We start from the raw sequence: 18,451 nt of genomic DNA on the forward strand, positions 1-18,451 counted from the left end.
GTAGATGAAACAATTGGCCCTGCTTCTTGCTGTTCCAATTGTTACATTGCAGGACTAACATGCATTTGAGTAAAGCAAGCTAAAATATAGGTTATTGCCACTGTTTGTATGAGACGAAAATACATGAATACAATCATAGTTTTGTGTTGTTTATCCTGGCAGGATCAAACCAGATACTGTGGATAGACAATGGATATGAGAGCTGTCTTTGGATGACATGAAATGTGTATTTAAATGAAGTGAGCTGGAATACAAGCTGTGATTACTGTTTCTCTGAAACAAAAAATAATATAATATCTTTTTTTTTATTCTGACAGTGTCAACAAATAATTAAATAAATAAATAAAAGTAAATAATAAGTAAAGTTATCTTTTTTATCCTGGGAGAGACAAACCAGTGTTTATGTGAACTGTCTATTGATGAAATGATTGGCCCCAGCTATTTGCATCTGTAATTCTGGTTTTACAAAATCAATATGTATTTGGGGGAAGCAAGCAGAAATACAAGTATACTGTTCTGTAAAATAGAACTATATTAATGTATTTTTACATCATGGTTAAGGGGGATGTTTGTAAATGAAATTACTGTCCCTGTGATGTTGTTGTTGTAATTCTAGCTTTGCAGGACTAAGGTGCATTTGGGTGAAGTAAGATGGAGTACAAACTGTGACTGCTGTTTATGTAAAATAAATACATTGACACAACCATTATTTTCTTATTTTATTAACCTGGCAGGGTCAAACCCTTTGTTTAGTTATTAACAGTCTTCTCATAAATAATTTCCTACTTATAAAATTGCTTGCTGTGGTACTTTCTGTGGTGATATTGCCTTCACTGGGATTCTCTTCTAGGCTATCATAATCCATATTCAAACTAAGTCACTATGGAATGGGACTGTGACTTGCTTTGAGTAACCAGGTCTCACCTGGGTATGCCTTGAAATAGCTGGCACTGTTTGTAAATTTGCTATATGCTGGGCAGGAGTCACCTGCCTCCACTACCACAGCTACACCACAGTGATGTGTAACATTTCCAGACTGTGTCCTCCTTTTGCAAATTCCTGGATCCGCCACTGATAATTAACCTTCACACATTGTATCCAACTCAGTTTAGACTTGTTAAGGGTAAATCATGCTCCTAAATCTGGTGAACATTTTCAAAAAGTCACCAAAGCAATGGACGAGGACAAAATAGTGCATACTGTTTACCGTATTCTGGCCAAGGCATTTGACACAGTATCTCACTTAGGCATTATAAATAAGCTCACAAAATCAGGTACACACTAAACTGCTATATCATCCACTGGATAGCCAGCTGGCTCAAGGAAAGGACTGAAGAAGTGAGGATTGCATAGCCTACCTCTGCTAAATAGTAGGTCACTAGTAGGAGTCCATCAGTGTTCGATGCTAGAGGGATACCTCTTTGGCATCTACATGTTTGATGTCAAGGCTGACATCAAAGACATCTGTCTGCACAGATGACTGTAAACTAGGAGCAGTCATGAAATCCCCCAGTGATACAAATACCATCTAAGAAACCCTGACATAGACTAATAACTTGTGTCAGAGTCACAGTCTAAAGCTCAATGCCAAGTAATGCATAATAATCTATTTTTCTAAGATGGCCATCCCTGCAATTCACTACACTGATAATACACCCATGAGGGTAGAGTCTGTGTTCAGGGATTTAGGAACACATGTAGACAATGACTTACTGGTTGACAATGCTCCATTTGGTATGTACCTAACCAGGTATATGAAGCAACCATTGTGTCCACAGAGATTATTCACAATAAGAGTATATGGTGTAGTCAATATGTTTTATATGGACTGCCACAAAGCCTTATCCTTATACTCAATTTCCTATTTACTGCTAAGAGGTGCTCTATGCCTGGTCTAAAAAGCATCTTCTGATCCTACCTTAATGGTCCTTTTGCACATTCACAAAACAAACAGCATTAGAAACACTTAATCTAGGAACCTCAACCTTGCCTGCAACATAAATAATACATGTTGGAGAGACAGGTATGTGTATCAGAGACTGCCCCTTTGCTAGAACAAGCTTCCCATTCATATGAAGCAAAGTTCTTCCCTGCAATTATTAAAGTGCAGCTTGGATCAGGGAATGGGGAATTACAAATTTACTCCTACCCTGCTGCCTATGCCCCTATTAGAAAGATTTAGCTTGCAAATGCTGAACCACACATGCCCAAGTTGTACATACCTTACATAAAACCTATGAGATCCAAACTGGTCCGTTACATTTGGGTGTCATGACATGACCAGGCTTAAAAGAGCCTTCTAAGGTCATTACCGTAGTAATCACTATGATCCAATGAAAACATACAAATGAGTTTCTACAAATACTAGCGGGGATTTTGAGATCAATTTGCTTATTACCTGCACCAGTTAGCATACCTGTTGACTATACAGACTGTACAGATTTTCACAGAATGTCCAGATTTTTGCCTCATATTTTTGGTCTATTTTTCATAAAATTGTGTTTTTTCTGGCAAATCACCAGCAACTCATAAAAGATTAAAGCCAGAAAATAATGATAGACATTTGACTGTCAGACTTCATACTCTTTAGAAAATTCATACTAACACAAAACCTGCTATGCTATCAACCTTCTAAGTTTGTAAGAGCAATATTTTATACTTGTCCCTATTTCTGGGCCTTTGTCTCCCCATTAGTTATTGCTTTGTCCAGATTTCTTGCTCAAAGAGGTTGACAGGAATGCCAGTTAGTGACTTATACATCTTGCACAATGTACACAGAGTACTTTTTATGTCAAGAAGGCTTATACATTATTTAAGCTTATGATAGTGGAATGCCTCAATATTAATTGCAAGGGACAACACAATGTTCTTTTCAAACATATTCAAGGACACCCTGTTGCAGTTTTGTTTTTCTTTTTTTACAAGAATTGACAGATTAATATAACAGGGGCTGAAGAAAATTGGTTGGCAGTCAAAACTTGATCCTAAATAAAAACATTGGCTTTTTGCATTAGGATTTTTATTTTAGACTGGGTTGAATGATACATTGTAATTTGTGGGTGTGTGTATATACACACACACACACACACACACACACGTATATATATATATATATATATATATATATATATATATATATATATATATATACACACACACACACACACACACACACACACACACACACACACACACACACACACACATATATTTATATATATATATGTATACATATATTTATGTATAGAATGAGATTGATATATATATATATATATATATATATATATATATATATCTATCTATATATATATATATATATATATATATATATATATATATATATATATATATACTAGCTAGATATCGATATTTATTTATTTATTTGACATTTGTTAACTGGGTTAGTCTGACTGGGTAAAAAAAAAACTTTTTCAGCAGTGACGCGAGGAGAAAAGCTCCAAACATATACAATCATAAAAGTAAAAGTAAAACTTATACAAGTACAAAAATATAAATAACAGAGCATGGTCTAGTTTAAAGTCAAATATATTGTACTGAGACTATGGTATGGTGAGGATCAGGGAATGTGCTTTTTCTCCACTCTACCCACTGATGTATGATCTCAGAGTTTGTATATATAATTAATGTGGGGGTTGCAGTGGGGCTTGCCTCTACCCACAAAAACTTGTTTTCCTGAATATCAACTTTTTAAAAGGTCAATCATATGGTCTCGAACATATGAATTTTGACATTTTAAATTTCTAGCATCTAAACTATATCTATATATACATATACATATACAGATAGAAATAAATATATTTGACAACAGGACGAATGATCAAACTGTTCTAATACCGAATATAAACCAGCAACAATAAACACTTCAAGCATTCATATTAATGAAAACACCTAGCACTGAACCTACAAAACATTGCAGAAGGAAAACAAGTTACTTTTGTGTACATTACACCACAACTGTGTGAATACTGTTTTTGCTATGGAAAGGATTTTTTTTTAAGTATAAGGTTAGACTTACGGTTAGGGACAGGGTTAGGATTAGGGTTGAGGTTAGCATGCATTACTTAGTTGGGAAAGGGGTAAGCTCTTCACTTTATTTACTACTCACAATGACAGTATGATGGATCACTTTGTCTTTGTAGTTAAATATAGATCAAACTTCAAATCACACTTTACAGTGAAACTTGGTAGCCTTATTGTTGATAACACACTATCTGTTATATCTTTCAATGTGTATTTTTCTTTATTCTTTAAGCAGACCATTTTAATATAAGAAACATATGCAATAAAATCCATTGACTTGAGGAAGGCATGCAGCTGCATAGAAACAGCATTATCTCTGTCTTTAAGGTTGACAAAAGTCTTTATCGCTTAAGATGTCATTTCTTGTTCCCAACTATCTCAGAAGTAGCAGCATACTTTTAGTTCAAGAAGTTTGTCTTGATACTGAGTATGGAAATCCAAGCTTCTATTTAGGACAAAAACTTCTAACCATCTTCTCATACAAACTGAGATATGTGGCTATACTAAGATCTCTCTTGGACAGCAAACATCTTCACATTTCATTCCATACCTTCCTGATCAAGTGCTACCTGAAATGTAGTGTTGGAGCACTGCAGTGACTCTAGTCAGTCTTCTGGTGTTTAATCTTCATTGTTTGAGAGGAGGCATCTAACATTAAGAGTGAGGTTAACTGTAGCATCTTGCAAATGAGCTCTAAAGATCAGCTTGCAAAACAACTTCCTACTTGACAGGATAATTTATAATAGGGCAAAGGCAGAAATTTATATAAATCTTTCTGTGACAACTGTTCAGCATGTCACAATGGACATTCAAAATAAATAAAACTGATGTACTAATCCATAAGAAAAATTGACATCCCATGTAAAAAAAGGTATTACTAACTCTGATTGATTCACTGACCATGAATCAAAAGTATTCACAAAGTCCACTGAATATGATTTACTAATTTTGGCTCCCTAATGAAATGTCAGCAAGCCTCCCCCCAACTTTGAGATCACTGCACCTCGGACAAAAGGGACGATTCCAAGAAATGGCATCTCGGACGTAATATATGTAAGTGTATTCTTTGGCCATTCAGTCTCCATATTTCAAGACTCAATCTAGTGGATCCCGATATTTCATTTGGTTACCCTAATGTCTGAACAGTATATGCAAAAATTATTTTTTGCCACCTTTAGCATATTTCTTTTGGGTTTGCTAAGGACTTGAGATTGATAATTATGAAGTTACTATCAGGAGAAATGGAAAACCAAGAATTTTACTGAAATAATGTTATTCAAGTGTCTGGGGCATATTGTTAGAACAAAAACTAAAACCACAAAATTAAATAGAATCACAATATTTCATTTGAAGGCAGACCCAGTAATTTAATTTGTCTAAACACATGTGACATAGCAATAAATAAATCATAGGAGTACCAGGAAAACAGATATTACTTTTATAAGCTCTCTTAAGAAAAAGACTAAATAGCTAGTTGTTAATACCTCTCTCTCTTCTTTTGCAACAAAAGCCTTAATAACCTTTACCCCAGAACCAGATTAATTACCTTCTGGAATGCTTTGATACAAGCCACTTTCTGTCAGATACATTTCCTGTTTAAAATGAACGCAATATATATAGAAAATAATCTGCTAGAACTGCTGGACATAAGCAATAACCTGTGAGGCTCATCACAAACTTTTGAGATGGGAGTTGACTTTGTAGTTGTATGGTTAGTGCATGCCTTAAACTGTCTATAAGTTAAAATAAGATTCCTAAAGAAAAGAAACATTCTCTAGTCTGCCTGGTTCCAAAGATCACTAATCATTTCTTCTCAAATGTGGAGTGCCATCAATTTATCACCCTTTCATTGCTGGCTACAAATATGAAATACTTGTACCAAGCAAACATTGTAATTTGTTAGCAAGTATGGCCATTTCCCCAAAGACCACATTGTTTCACAACAGAATCCAATACTACCAACACTGTGCGACCTGTAAAGGATATTGTATTGGAAAATACAGTCAAGGATCCATTAAGTGGTGCTGTCATTGCAGATCATAAGACGACTTTTAGTAATGTCAACCATACTTGTGTGTTGAGCCAGCTAGAAAAATCCAACTCTGAAGAAGGAATTTTGAAGTGGTTGTCAAACTACTCCACTGAGCAGCACAGTAATAATTTTCAGAATATTATTTAAGACAGTTATAGTTCATTCTTTGCTAGATCAGAGTCCTGAACTCTGATTGCATTTATTCCCAGTGTTTAACAGTAACATTACTACTAACCTACTCTTGCTGCCTGGAGCAAGAAACACAGATGGCCAGATATCTTTAAGCAAAAACTTAGCCAAAACATTGAAATTGGCCTTCATTCTAACATTTTTTTAATATATGGGACTGCTTTGGTGACAAAAAAAGATGACTATCACCACATGCAAAGTGTAGGCCATGTTGTTAGTCACAAAAATGGTTGTCAATAAACCTTGGATGCCCGATTTTTACCTGAGAGGAGCACATGCCAAACAGGCTGATAAAGTCTTCCTCCTTAAAAATATTGGTCTAAATTCATTACTTTCAGCAGCTGAATGAAAGGACTTATTGCAGTGTCTGGAAAAACAAACTGAAAAAGCAAATGAAAAAAAAACAGAAACATAGTGGACTTCTGGTATGGCAAGCAATGGCTGTGCATATAGAACCTCTCTGTTGTTCCCTGTAGAAAAAAATATCTATCTGTCTATCTATCTATATATATATATATATATATATATATATATATATATATATATATATATATATATGGGTCTACTGTATTTGGTCGAATTTCATTGGGTCGAAAATGATTTCAGGCAGCCCACTTCAATGAAAGCTCATTTGACTGAAAGCACATTTGGTCGAATTTCATTTAGTCAAAAATGAAATATAGCTCCTGACCCACTGCAGTGTGACCCTGGAGTGAGAATATTAAGTAAGAGGGGGTATGGGGGGCACAGCCCTCCATATTGGGTGGTGTGAGGGACGAAGCCCCCAACATAATTGTAGTGTATTCACTGTCATATGAAGGTGTAGCCACTAAAAATACATTGAATTATATATATTCAGTGAAAACTATTTGCAAAATGTGGGGGGCTACACCCCTCATAGCCCCCAATGTGGGGGGCTGTGCCCCCACCCCCATTACTTAATATTCTCACTCCAGGGTTGCACTGCAGTGGAGCAGGGGCTATATTTCATTTTCGACTAAATGAAATTCGACCAAATGTGCTTTCAGTCAAATGGGCTTTCAGTGAAGTGGGCTGCCTGAAATCATTTTTGACCAAATGAAATTCGACCAGATAGATGAGATCCATATATATATATATATATATATATATATATATATATATATATATATATATATATAATATCTATCTATCTATCTATCTATATATATATATATATATATATATATATACATATATATGTGTGTGTGTGTATATGTGTATATATATATATATATATATATATATATATATATATATATATATATATATGTGTGTGTATATGTATATATATATATATATATATATATATATATATATATAGCAAGAGAGAGAGAGAGAGAGAGAGACAGTCGCGGTGGTGCAGCGGTAGCGTTGTTGCCTCACAGCAAGAGGTTCTCCCATTCGATTCTTGGCTGAGTGCGGGGAGTGCCTTCTGTGTGGAGTCTGCATGTCCTCCCCATGGTTGGGTGGGTGTTCGAAAGACATGCGTAAATGGGCTTGCCTTTTCTGAAGGTTGAACGTTGAGCTGGCACCTCGGCATTCGTGAAAATCTACTGCCAATCATTTGGGGACCGGAGTTCCGCTGTGGCAACCCCTAACCGGGAAAAGCCGAAAGACAACAACATATATATATATATATATATATATATATATATATATATATATATATATATATATATATGTATGTATACATAATAGAGTTAATCCAGGGAGAGCCATTGTGCAGGTAAAAAGCAGCAGAGATCTCAATAATGGTGACTTCCTGAGAGTCAGCTGAGTAGAGGTGGAAAAGATTATTTTTAGAGGTGAAGAAGTTTAATCTTAATTTGGAAGAAAATAGGAAAGTGACAGACAATTGTAAATTGGAGGTTACAGAAATAGTGAATGAGCACTGTGATCTACAGAATCTGATCCAAGAAATACAAATGTTAAAGGTGAAACTTGATGCAACAGAAGAAAAGGTAGAGCTGCTAGTAGTGACCCTTGTTGATCAAGAGGCTAGACTGTGGACTAAAAATCCTTCAAGTCACAGAAATACTAGAAGGAAAGGCAGGCAATGACTGTACATGATTAATGCTGCAGCAAGAAATTTGTATAGAAAGAGATAACAATTGTTGTACTGAGGTTTGCTTGCAGAGGCAGGAAGAGAAAAAATAATTCTTAGTGTGAGATCTGTCACGTGATGGGGTAGGCTCCATCCCAGCATGCTCAGAAGTTTTGTAAAGCAATTAGGCTCCTACAATTAATTGTACTGGGGTAGCCTTAAAACATATTAGTGGCATGAACCAGCAAAATAGAATGAGGTACCCAGATTGCTAACACAACTAAATGACAAGGGGGCTTAAATGTCTAAACATACTATACATGTCTGGTTTACAAATGGATTAAGAGATTAATGAAGAAGCCATGGGAATTGATTTAGGCAGGTGAGGGCATTCTCTGCACCTGATCAGTATTCATGTGTGATACAGGATCTGAGAGGGAGAAGCTACTCTGGTTACAATAATTGATGATGAGAACATATATACACCCCTAAAATTAATGACGGTTACATAATTTCTTCTTCTTCTTTTGGCTTTTTCCCGGTTAGGGGTCGCCACAGCGGATCATCTGTCCGCTCATGATTGGCAGTGGAGTTTTACAGTGTCAAGTTGTCAGCCCAGCTCCCAACCTTCCACAGAAGGTACACACATGCACACTCTCACACCTAGGGCCAATTTAGAATGTCCAGTCCACCTACTGCATGTCTTTGGGATGTGGGAGGAAACCAGAGCACCCGGAGGAAACCCACGCGACCACAGGGAGGACATGCAGACTCTGCACAGAAGGCACCCCAGCTGAGAATCAAACCGGAGAACCTCTTGCTGTGAGGCGACAACGCTAACCGCTGCACCACCGTGGCTGCCAAATGACTGTTACATATACATTACTGAATTAAGTTAAAATATGGTAGAGATATGGAATGCATACCTAACTTAAAACAGAAGAGAGATAAGAGCAGCAAAAGTGCTGGGTGGAGAGCAGAGGGAAGTGAGTCTCTTACAGCAATGGTATTGCTCCACCCACTGGGGGGGTTACGAGACTTATAACTTGGGTACCGAAACAGGGATAAATCTTACTCCTTTGAAGTGAAGATTGTTGTAAATAGTTGTAAATAGTTTTGGTATGAGATTATGGGAAGAGATTGGACCTCTGTATCTATACTTTATTTAATATAATCAATCAAACAGGGGAAAAGAGTAAGAGATGAGGGAGGCAGTTAGTGGCAATATACTGGAAATTAGCACCATAACAGATAAAATAAGAGCAGTATCTTGGAATGTAAAAAGATAAATAAAACCATTTAAAAGGGAAAGGATATACAATTATTGATAAAGAAGGATGCAAAGATAATAACACTGGAAGAAATCCATTTAAGCTGAAAGGAAAATAATAAAATGCAATGTAGTGGATACAAGCTGTTAGGCCAAACAGTATATCAGAGAGCAAGGAAAAGGGGCCAGATAATACTGGCAGATAACAGCTTGTGGTTGAGAGATGTGGTAATATGGAAGTAGATGACTGTTATCTTAGAGCTTGCCAAGGGCCATACATAGGGAAAAGGATAACACTGGCTGCTATCCATGTACCCCAAAGACATAACTGTGAAGGATTAGGACAATGGTTCTGAGAATAATGCATTTTCAGGAAGAAGGACTGATAACGGCATGTGAATGTAACTTGAGATTTCATGAAGGAGAGACAGCAAATGAAAAAAAAAGTTAGAAAAATCACATAAACAGAGAGAAAGGTAATAAATCTCTTAAAACATGTAAGTTTAATCAATATTTGGGTAGAGATTTGGAGGTGAGAAGACCACATGTTTACCTTCTATAGCTCTAATTTGCATTCATGGTGAAGGACTGAGAAAAAGATAGTTTTAAAGGAAGAGATTTTGATTATTGCGAGGTAAGGGTAGGATGAATAATATTCTCAGACGATGCATACTTAGTTACAAAAGTTGAATCTGTGGCTTAAGACATAAATAAGGGATGTGGAGGTTTCCATCTTACATAATGATACAGGAGGAAAAGGTTGGGACATTTTCAAAGAAAACTGGGGGAGTAGTAAGGGAATGAAGGAAGAAATAACTCATGAATAGGACAGACTCAAAGAAGAGTTTAAAAATGGAAATGCAGTTGAGAGAGCAAGATAGGAACCAGCAGATATGGCAGATAGGGGAAGAGATGAGACAAAAATTAAGGGCTTTACTAATTAAAGAAATACAGCTAGATGAGGGGAAAATAAAAATCTTAGAGAAATAAAGGTGATGTTGCAAAAAAAATAGAGAACAGACAAATACATTTAAGGACTGTAACTTTAAGAGAAATATATAGCTGTAACTCAAAATAGGCAAGTAAAGTACGAGTTGCAGAGATAAGGTTACAAAGAGTGGAGAGGGCAATGTAGGAGTTAAGGAAGAAGGAGGTTATAAAATACTGGAGACTCCCAGGAAATTCTTAAAGAATTTAAAAAGTACTTAGAGAGTCTTTGTAGTGTAGAGGAGGAGATGGAGCAAGAAATGGTAATGGAAGAATAACTAGGGGAGCTAAAGTTAAAAAAAAAAGTCAGAGGAAATGGGAAAAGGTTGGTGGTAGATTTCACAAAGCATGAAGCAATGAATGAAATGTCTATGCAATATGAGCAGATGGAATCCAGTATCCAATAAATGTGTGGAAACTAGAAGTACAAACCTTCATAGAAATGTAGGTTGAACTATTTAATAGGGTGAAACAGGAAAAAGAATACAGGAATCTTGGAGGAGAGAGACAAAAGTAGTTTTGCCTAAAAAGGGAGGAACTTAAAAGACATTAGCTAGCATAGATCCATTGCAGTTGTAAACTATGATTGCAAAATCTTCAAGATCATCATGGCAAAGAGACTAGCAAGACATCTTTCACATGTTTAAGGAAAAAAAAAAACAGCTTTATTAATATAAGACAGACAGAAAATAAGTTGAGTTCATACTCCTAGCCATAGAAAAAGCCCTTGATAGGATGGAATGGGCATTCCTATTTTCAGCATTAAAAATACAGTGTTTCCAGAGACTTATATAGATATGATTAAGGAAATACACAAAGGGGCATTGATGCAGGTTAAGTTTTTAGGGAGTATGTCTGTACAGCTTAGACTTACCAGAGGGACCTAGCAGAGATTCACACTTTCACAATTGCAATATTTCCTATACCTGGAGTCTTTGGCTAAAAAGATAAGGACCTCAGGTATAAAAGGCTATGAGCAGAAAGGGTAAAGCTGAAAATCAATTTCTATGCAGAAGATATCATCTTAACTTTAGATGATCCCCAGGGATGAATTGTGAGTCCCTTTTCAAATCACAAGGACATATGGCTGACTTTAAGATTCACAAGAAAAGCTTCTCCTGCATGGAGGCAAATGCACGGCTAGTAACATAGCATTTCCAAAAAAGAAAAAAGCCAGCAACTGTGAGCTGTAAAAATAAATGTAATATATTATAAAGAACCACATAAACTGACCGGTTTCGGCTAAGGCGTTTGCCTAGCCTTCATCAGTGTGAAGGCCAGGCAAACGCCTTAGCCAAAACCGGTCTGTTTATGTGGTTCTTTATAATATATTAAATTTATTTTACAGCTCACAGTTGCTGGCTTTTTCTTTTTTGACTTTAAGATTATAAAATAAATGAAGACGTTGGCTATAATGTGAGAAGTACTGAGTGACTAACAGAAGAATAATCTATATGCCTTTGTGGCCCATATCTCAGCATGATTAGATAATTTTAATAACACATTGGTCTTTTTAAAGTCTAAAATCTATCTAGTAGGAGCTTGACTGACTATGAGATTAAACTGCTACAAAGGGGCTTTGGTTTTATACCCTCTAAGAAAGCATCCATTACAGATGATATAACTTTACTTAACTTATTTACTAAAAATTAAGCCTGTCCGTGTTTTTAATAATAATGGCAAAGAAAGGCAATAACAGTGATAAAGCCTTAAGCAAGCCGAGTGTTCTTTATTCCACCACCTAATAATGCTATTGAATAATTTGGAAATATATATAAACAGGAAATCAGGTCAACCCTGTTGAAACCTTGTAAGAGAAACTTCTAAAATCTTTCTGTAGAAGAAAAAATGCATTATTAAAATGATCTAATGATGCTGAGATATGGGTAATGAAGGCAGATAAAGGTGTGGTTATAGGTTCATAGGTTCATACTAGGCTATCTGCCCTAGGGCATTTACAAGCCTAGCTAGAGTGTGTTTGGCTTTCGCCACCCATTTTAAATTAATTTTGCTATGCCCTTTTTCGAGGTTAGTATACTGTGCCTCTGTCTAACAGTGACACAGAAGTGATACCCGGAGTAAATCTACGATCTCCCATCCACTCATCAAGATTCCTCTTGAAGAGAGTCAATGAGGGACTCTGCCTAACCTGGACTGGGATTTTATTCCAGAGTGAAGGGAGCCTCTGGGTTATGAATCTGTCCCTCCAGCATGTCCTATTTATTTCAGTGCTGAGGTTCACGTCTCTCAAGCGCGTAGCTCGATGGGATTTGGATTTTCTGAAGTGCAGCATGTCCATTAATTCCGGGTTGGACATGGCTTTATACGTCAGGCACAGATCGCCTCTGAGCAGGCGGTATGCCACTGAGTAGAGCTGGAGTTTCTTTAACCGGGCAGCATATGGCATCTGTTTGAGCCCTTTGATCCTCTTGGTGAGGTACTTTTGGGGTCTTTCCAGTTGCTGCAGGTGTCTGGTAAGGTACATCCCAAAAGGGGCATTGTACTCAATTATGGGCCTGATGAGGGATGAGTAAAGAGGCACGATGACCTCCCCTGATCTAGATGTGAATCCCTTCATGATTAGGTGGGCTATATAAAATGTTTTTCTAACCACTTTGGCCACGTGGTTGTCGAATGAGAGATTGCTATCAACTTGGGTCCCCAGGTCCCTAATTACTTCTTCCATACCTAATGGATTACCATCTATGTGGTAATTTGTGGGCACTTTGTTTTTGCCGAAGGGGATGACTATACGCTTTTTGGCGTTTATCTTGAGGCCATGGCTCTGGCACCAGTTGTCTGTTTCTATGAGGCCCTTTTGTAGGATGCTTGTGTCGGCTGGAGAGTTGATTATGGTGCCCAATTTGCAGTCATCTATGAACTTGGTCAGCCACAGTCCTTCCGTGTTGGCCTGTACCTCAGAGAAATATATACCGAACAAGAGAGGTCCCAGGACTGAGCCTTGTGGAATGCCACTTGTAACTGGTTTGGAGTCTGAAATGGCTCCAGCAATTTTAACCATGTGGGTTCTGTCCTTGAACCAGTTTGCAACCCATCTAGTGACATAGGGGTTTATATTTAAGCTGGTGAGCTTATCTATAATGCCCGAGTGGGGTATTGTATTGAAGGCTTTTGCGAGGTCCAGGTAGGCTGTGTGGACTACCTTCCCCTCGTCAATGTCCTTGGTGACTGTTTCAAATAAATCGACCAGGTTTAAGAGGCAGGATCTACCCTTAACAAAGCCAAACTGGGTAGGATCCAGTGTCTGTAGGTCCCCAATATCTTTATTTATGAGGTCCATAATGATCCTTTCCATAGCTTTGCAGACCAAGCTAGTCAGGCTTATGGGGCGATAGTTTCCAGGATCCATTGAGGCACCACCTTTGTGGAGAGGGACCACTGTTGCTGTACGCCACTCTTTGGGTACATATCCTGTAGTAAGGCTGAGATTGAACAGTAGTTTTATGTTTGGGTTTAGTTCTTCTTGGAGTTCATGTAGGACGCAGCCCGGGACACCGTCTGGTCCCATTGATGCTATGTTTTTTGCTTTGGAGAGGGCGGCTCTTACCTGAGCATCTGAGATGTCAGGGGGGCAGCACTCCGCTGGGATAGATATTTGCCCTTTTGGTGGGGAAGGGGGGGGAGAAGTTTGCGCTGAACCTGTTAGCTAGGATGTTGGCAATGTCTGTGGGTTCGGTGTATTTTTTGTCATTTTGGACTAATTCTGAGCATATCTGGGAATTCCCACCCAGGTTCCTAACATAACTAAAGAAAGCCTTGTGATTATCCTTAGTGTCCTGTGCAATTTTTCTCTCGAAGCTGGCCTTAGACGATTTTATGAGTGCTCGTAGTTTTTTGCTAATACTGATCAGAGATGCCTTCCCTTTTTGGGATTTTGCTCTATCATGTAGTAGCTTCCTCCTTCTATTGTATAGTTTGTTTATGGCTGGGGTCCACCAGACAGGATGCCTGCCTTTGGAGGATTGGGTCTTGGTTTTGTTTGGGATTGCATGATCCATGCATTCCTGAAGGTGTTCATAGAATGCGTTTATAAAGGATTCTGCGGTCTGGGCCGTATTTTCCACAGGCCCGGGGGCTTTGAAGGATTCCACTTCGGTTTTGAGGAGTGTGAAATTTGCTTTAGAGAAGTTTTTCACTGTGGTTTTCTGGGCAGGGGCTGGGGTCAGGATGTGAATATCTAGTGAGATTAGTTTATGGTCTGATCTTACCAGTGAGGGATACACTTCTGGTCTGGAGCATAGAGTCCCCATGTTGGTGATGATCAGGTCCAGTATATTTTCCCCTCTTGTGGGAGTGGTAACATGTTGTTCCATAGCATTTGAGTTTATAAATTCTAGGAACCTTTGGGCTAGGGTGTTGGAGCTAGAGTAATGCTCCCAGTCTATGTTTGGGTAGTTGAAGTGACCCAATATAATGGTGTTTGGAGAGACCTTCATATTTTCCAGTGTTCTCAGGAAGGCCGAGTGGGGTTCCTGGGTTTGGGAGGGTGGTCTGTAGCTGGCTATAAACTGGAAGGCAGTTTTACCCACTGTTAGTTGCACATGGATAGTCTCTGATGCTTCGTGCTGTGCCACCATCCTGGAGGTGTGGGTATCTTTGACGAATATTGATACTCCCCTTCCTTTTGTGGTTCGGTCCAAGTTTTGGGGCCGAAAAATATGGTATGAGGTATAACCTGGTAGTGCTGGGGTGATCTCACGAGCCTTGAACCAGGTTTCTGTTACTGCACAGATATCAATGTTCTCCATGCTAAGGAGAGTTTCGAGTGCGTGCATCTTGAGGTTTAGACTTCTGGAGTAGCATTACTCTTAGTTTTTTATCCCTTGTGATACCTATGGAGGTGGGTTTGTCTTTTGAGCCTTGCCTAAAAAAGGCACTATGGGGGATGGCAAGAGCCTTTGCCTATATCCAAAAGCCCAGGGGTGACAGGTGCAAGCCATCCTTAGCGAAGCATCGTGGCTTGTGGAGCATGTCATCCCAGGCTGACAGGCATTGGATCCCCTTTGAATGACACCAATACTTAAGCCAATTGTCATCTTGTCTTCATATTGTGGCATCATTCTTGGTGAGGTTAAGATTCTACTCAAGGTCAGGGTCATACCGGCCTGGGCTACATGCTCAGAGAGCTCCTCTATGTCTCTTTTCATGTAGTCCAGGGAGGTACGTCTCAGGTCATTCACACCAGCATGGACAATGACAGAGTCATATTTGTACTTGCCTTGGAGTGACCTGAGTGCTTGTGTTATGTGGTGGATCCTAGCACCAGACAGGCAGCTCACCGTGACATTCTCCTTGTTCAGCCTGGTGAGCGGGACGTCAGTGTGCCTGATGATAGAGTCACCTATTACAAGTGTATCAGGTGTGTTGTTTTGCCTTAAGGGCTGTGACTGTTCGGCACACTGGCTTTGTGAGCTATGTGTTGCACGTGTTTTGTTTTGGGGTAGCGATTGCTTGGGTGTCTGCTTTGGAGGTCTCTGTTGCTTAGGCAGATTTCCTCTGAGTATGTTTTTGTGTGTTTATGTGTTTGGTTTGCTGTCGTGGTAGGTCTATGTGAGACTTGAATTGTAGTGAGTGTGGTTTCCTTCTCCTCCTGACTGGTTATGCCAGTACTGAGTTGAGAGAGCTTAGCCTCCAGTTTGGCTATATGGTTGCATCTCTCACATGTGTTGGAATTTGTTGGGAGGAGGAGAGGGTTGTCTGTGTACATGAGGCAGTTGTAACATTGCCTCAAGATTCCCAGATTCACCAGCTGGACTGGAGAGGAGATTAACAACTGACCTTTGGACATGCTAGAATACTATTGCGAATTCCTTTATAATTAAAAAAAGGGCCAATGGGGAACAAGGTACTCAAGGAGAGTTTGTGAGGGTGTAGTGCTTTTAATTTTTTAGTGCTGACTTATATAATTGCTTTAGTGAGCAAGTGCCAGGCTTTAGAGTAGGAATATGGTGTTTATTATGAGAACTAGATCAGTTCTAAGGGAAAAAGTGAAGAGCAGACTTTGTGGAGCCGGGAATGGTTTAAACCCAATTAAGTGTTGTTGCCCGATGCTGCGCTATGCGCAAAATCACGCAAAGCTACGCTAAAGCGGGTTTTATACAGGGGGGACTTGAAAGAGCTAGAAAATGGCGCAAAACGGCCAATAGACTACCAGATTCTTGTGCTGGGAACACTCCTCCTGGGATAGATAGGCTGCTCTAAGCTCCCCACTGCCACTGGTGAACAAAGAAGCCTCCCTTTATCCAAGAAAGGAAATGGGCAACACAGGAACTTTCCAAAAGTGCAGAATACAGCAAAGCCTGTATTTGGATTACTGTAGGTCAGGAAAGATGGGAAACAAGGATAATTTTTTTTTTCTTTTTTGCAACAAACAGCAGGAAAATGCAATAAATATGTAACACAGGCTAGCGCACTTGAGTGTGTAGCCTCAACAGGTAAATGCAACAAACAGGGCAAACTTTAAAAGTGCAGGTGCAAAAACAACTTTAAACAGTTTAAAACAGTTCAAGAAGCAGAAATACTTGCAGTTTAGCTAGATCAGACAGTCGCCCAGTTAGGAGCAGCAAAAAAAACACTTTTATCAGGTTAGCAGTTGCTCTTTTCGCCTCTCTGCTGCTAGCACCACTCTGCAGGACCACGAGGAGCTTGGCTGAGTAGTAACAAGTGCAAAAACTGCGCCAAAGAGGGTTTTATACAGGGGGACTTGAAAGAGCTAGAAATTGGCCCAAAATGGCCAATAGACTACCAGATTCTTGTGCTGGGAACACTCCTTCAGGGATAGATAGGCTGCTCTAAGCTCTCCACTGCCACTGGTGAACAAAGAAGCCTCCCTTTATCCAAGAAAGGAAATGGGCAACACAGGAACTTTCCAAAAGTCCAGAATACAGCAAAGCCTGTATATGGACTACTCTAGGTCAGGAAAGACGGGAAACAAGGATAATTTTTTTTTTCTTTTTTGCAACAAACAGCAGGAAAATGCAATAAATATGTAACACAGGCTAGCGTACTTGAGTGTGTAGCCTCAACAGGTAAGTGCAACAAACAGGACAAACTTTAAAAGTGCAGGTGCAAAAACAACTTTAAACAGTTTAAAACAGTTCAAGAATGCAGGAATACTTGCAGTTTAGCTAGACCAGACAGTCGCCCAGGTAGTAGCAGGAAAAAAACACTTTTATCAGGTTAGCAGTCGCTCTTTTAGCCTCTCTGCTGCTAGCACCACTCTGCAGGACTACGAGGAGCTTGGCTGAGTAGTAACAAGCGCAAAAACTGTGCCAAAATGGGTTTTATACAGGGGGACTTGAAAGAGCTAGAAATTGGCCCAAAATGGCCAATAGACTACCAGATTCTTGTGCTGGGAACACTCCTCCAGGGATAGATAGGCTGCTCTAAGCTCTCCACTGCCACTGGTGAACAAAGAAGCCTCCCTTTATCCAAGAAAGGAAATGGGCAACACAGGAACTTTCCAAAAGTCCAGAATACAGCAAAGCCTGTATTTGGACTACTCTAGGTCAGGAAAGACGGGAAACAAGGAGAATTTTTTTTTTCTTTTTTGCAACAAACAGCAGGGAAATGCAATAAATATGTAACACAGGCTAGTACACTTGAGTGTGTAGCCTCAGCAGGTAAATGCAACAAACAGGACAAACTTTAAATTTCAAGCACAAAAGCGGGCTAAAGCTGGCTTTAAAGCAGGGGGTTAGAAGAGCTAGGAAATGGCTCAAAACAGCCAATAAGCTACAGGTCACTGGGCTGGAACCACTCCTCAAAGGACAGATAGGCTGCTCAGAGCTCCCCACTCTCACTGGTGAACAAAGAAGCTTCCCCCTATCCAAATAAGGATATGGGC

Source organism: Protopterus annectens, chromosome 7.part1, assembly GCF_019279795.1.
Source record: "Protopterus annectens isolate FY-2018-M chromosome 7.part1, PAN1.0, whole genome shotgun sequence".
NCBI lineage: Eukaryota > Metazoa > Chordata > Ceratodontiformes > Protopteridae > Protopterus > Protopterus annectens.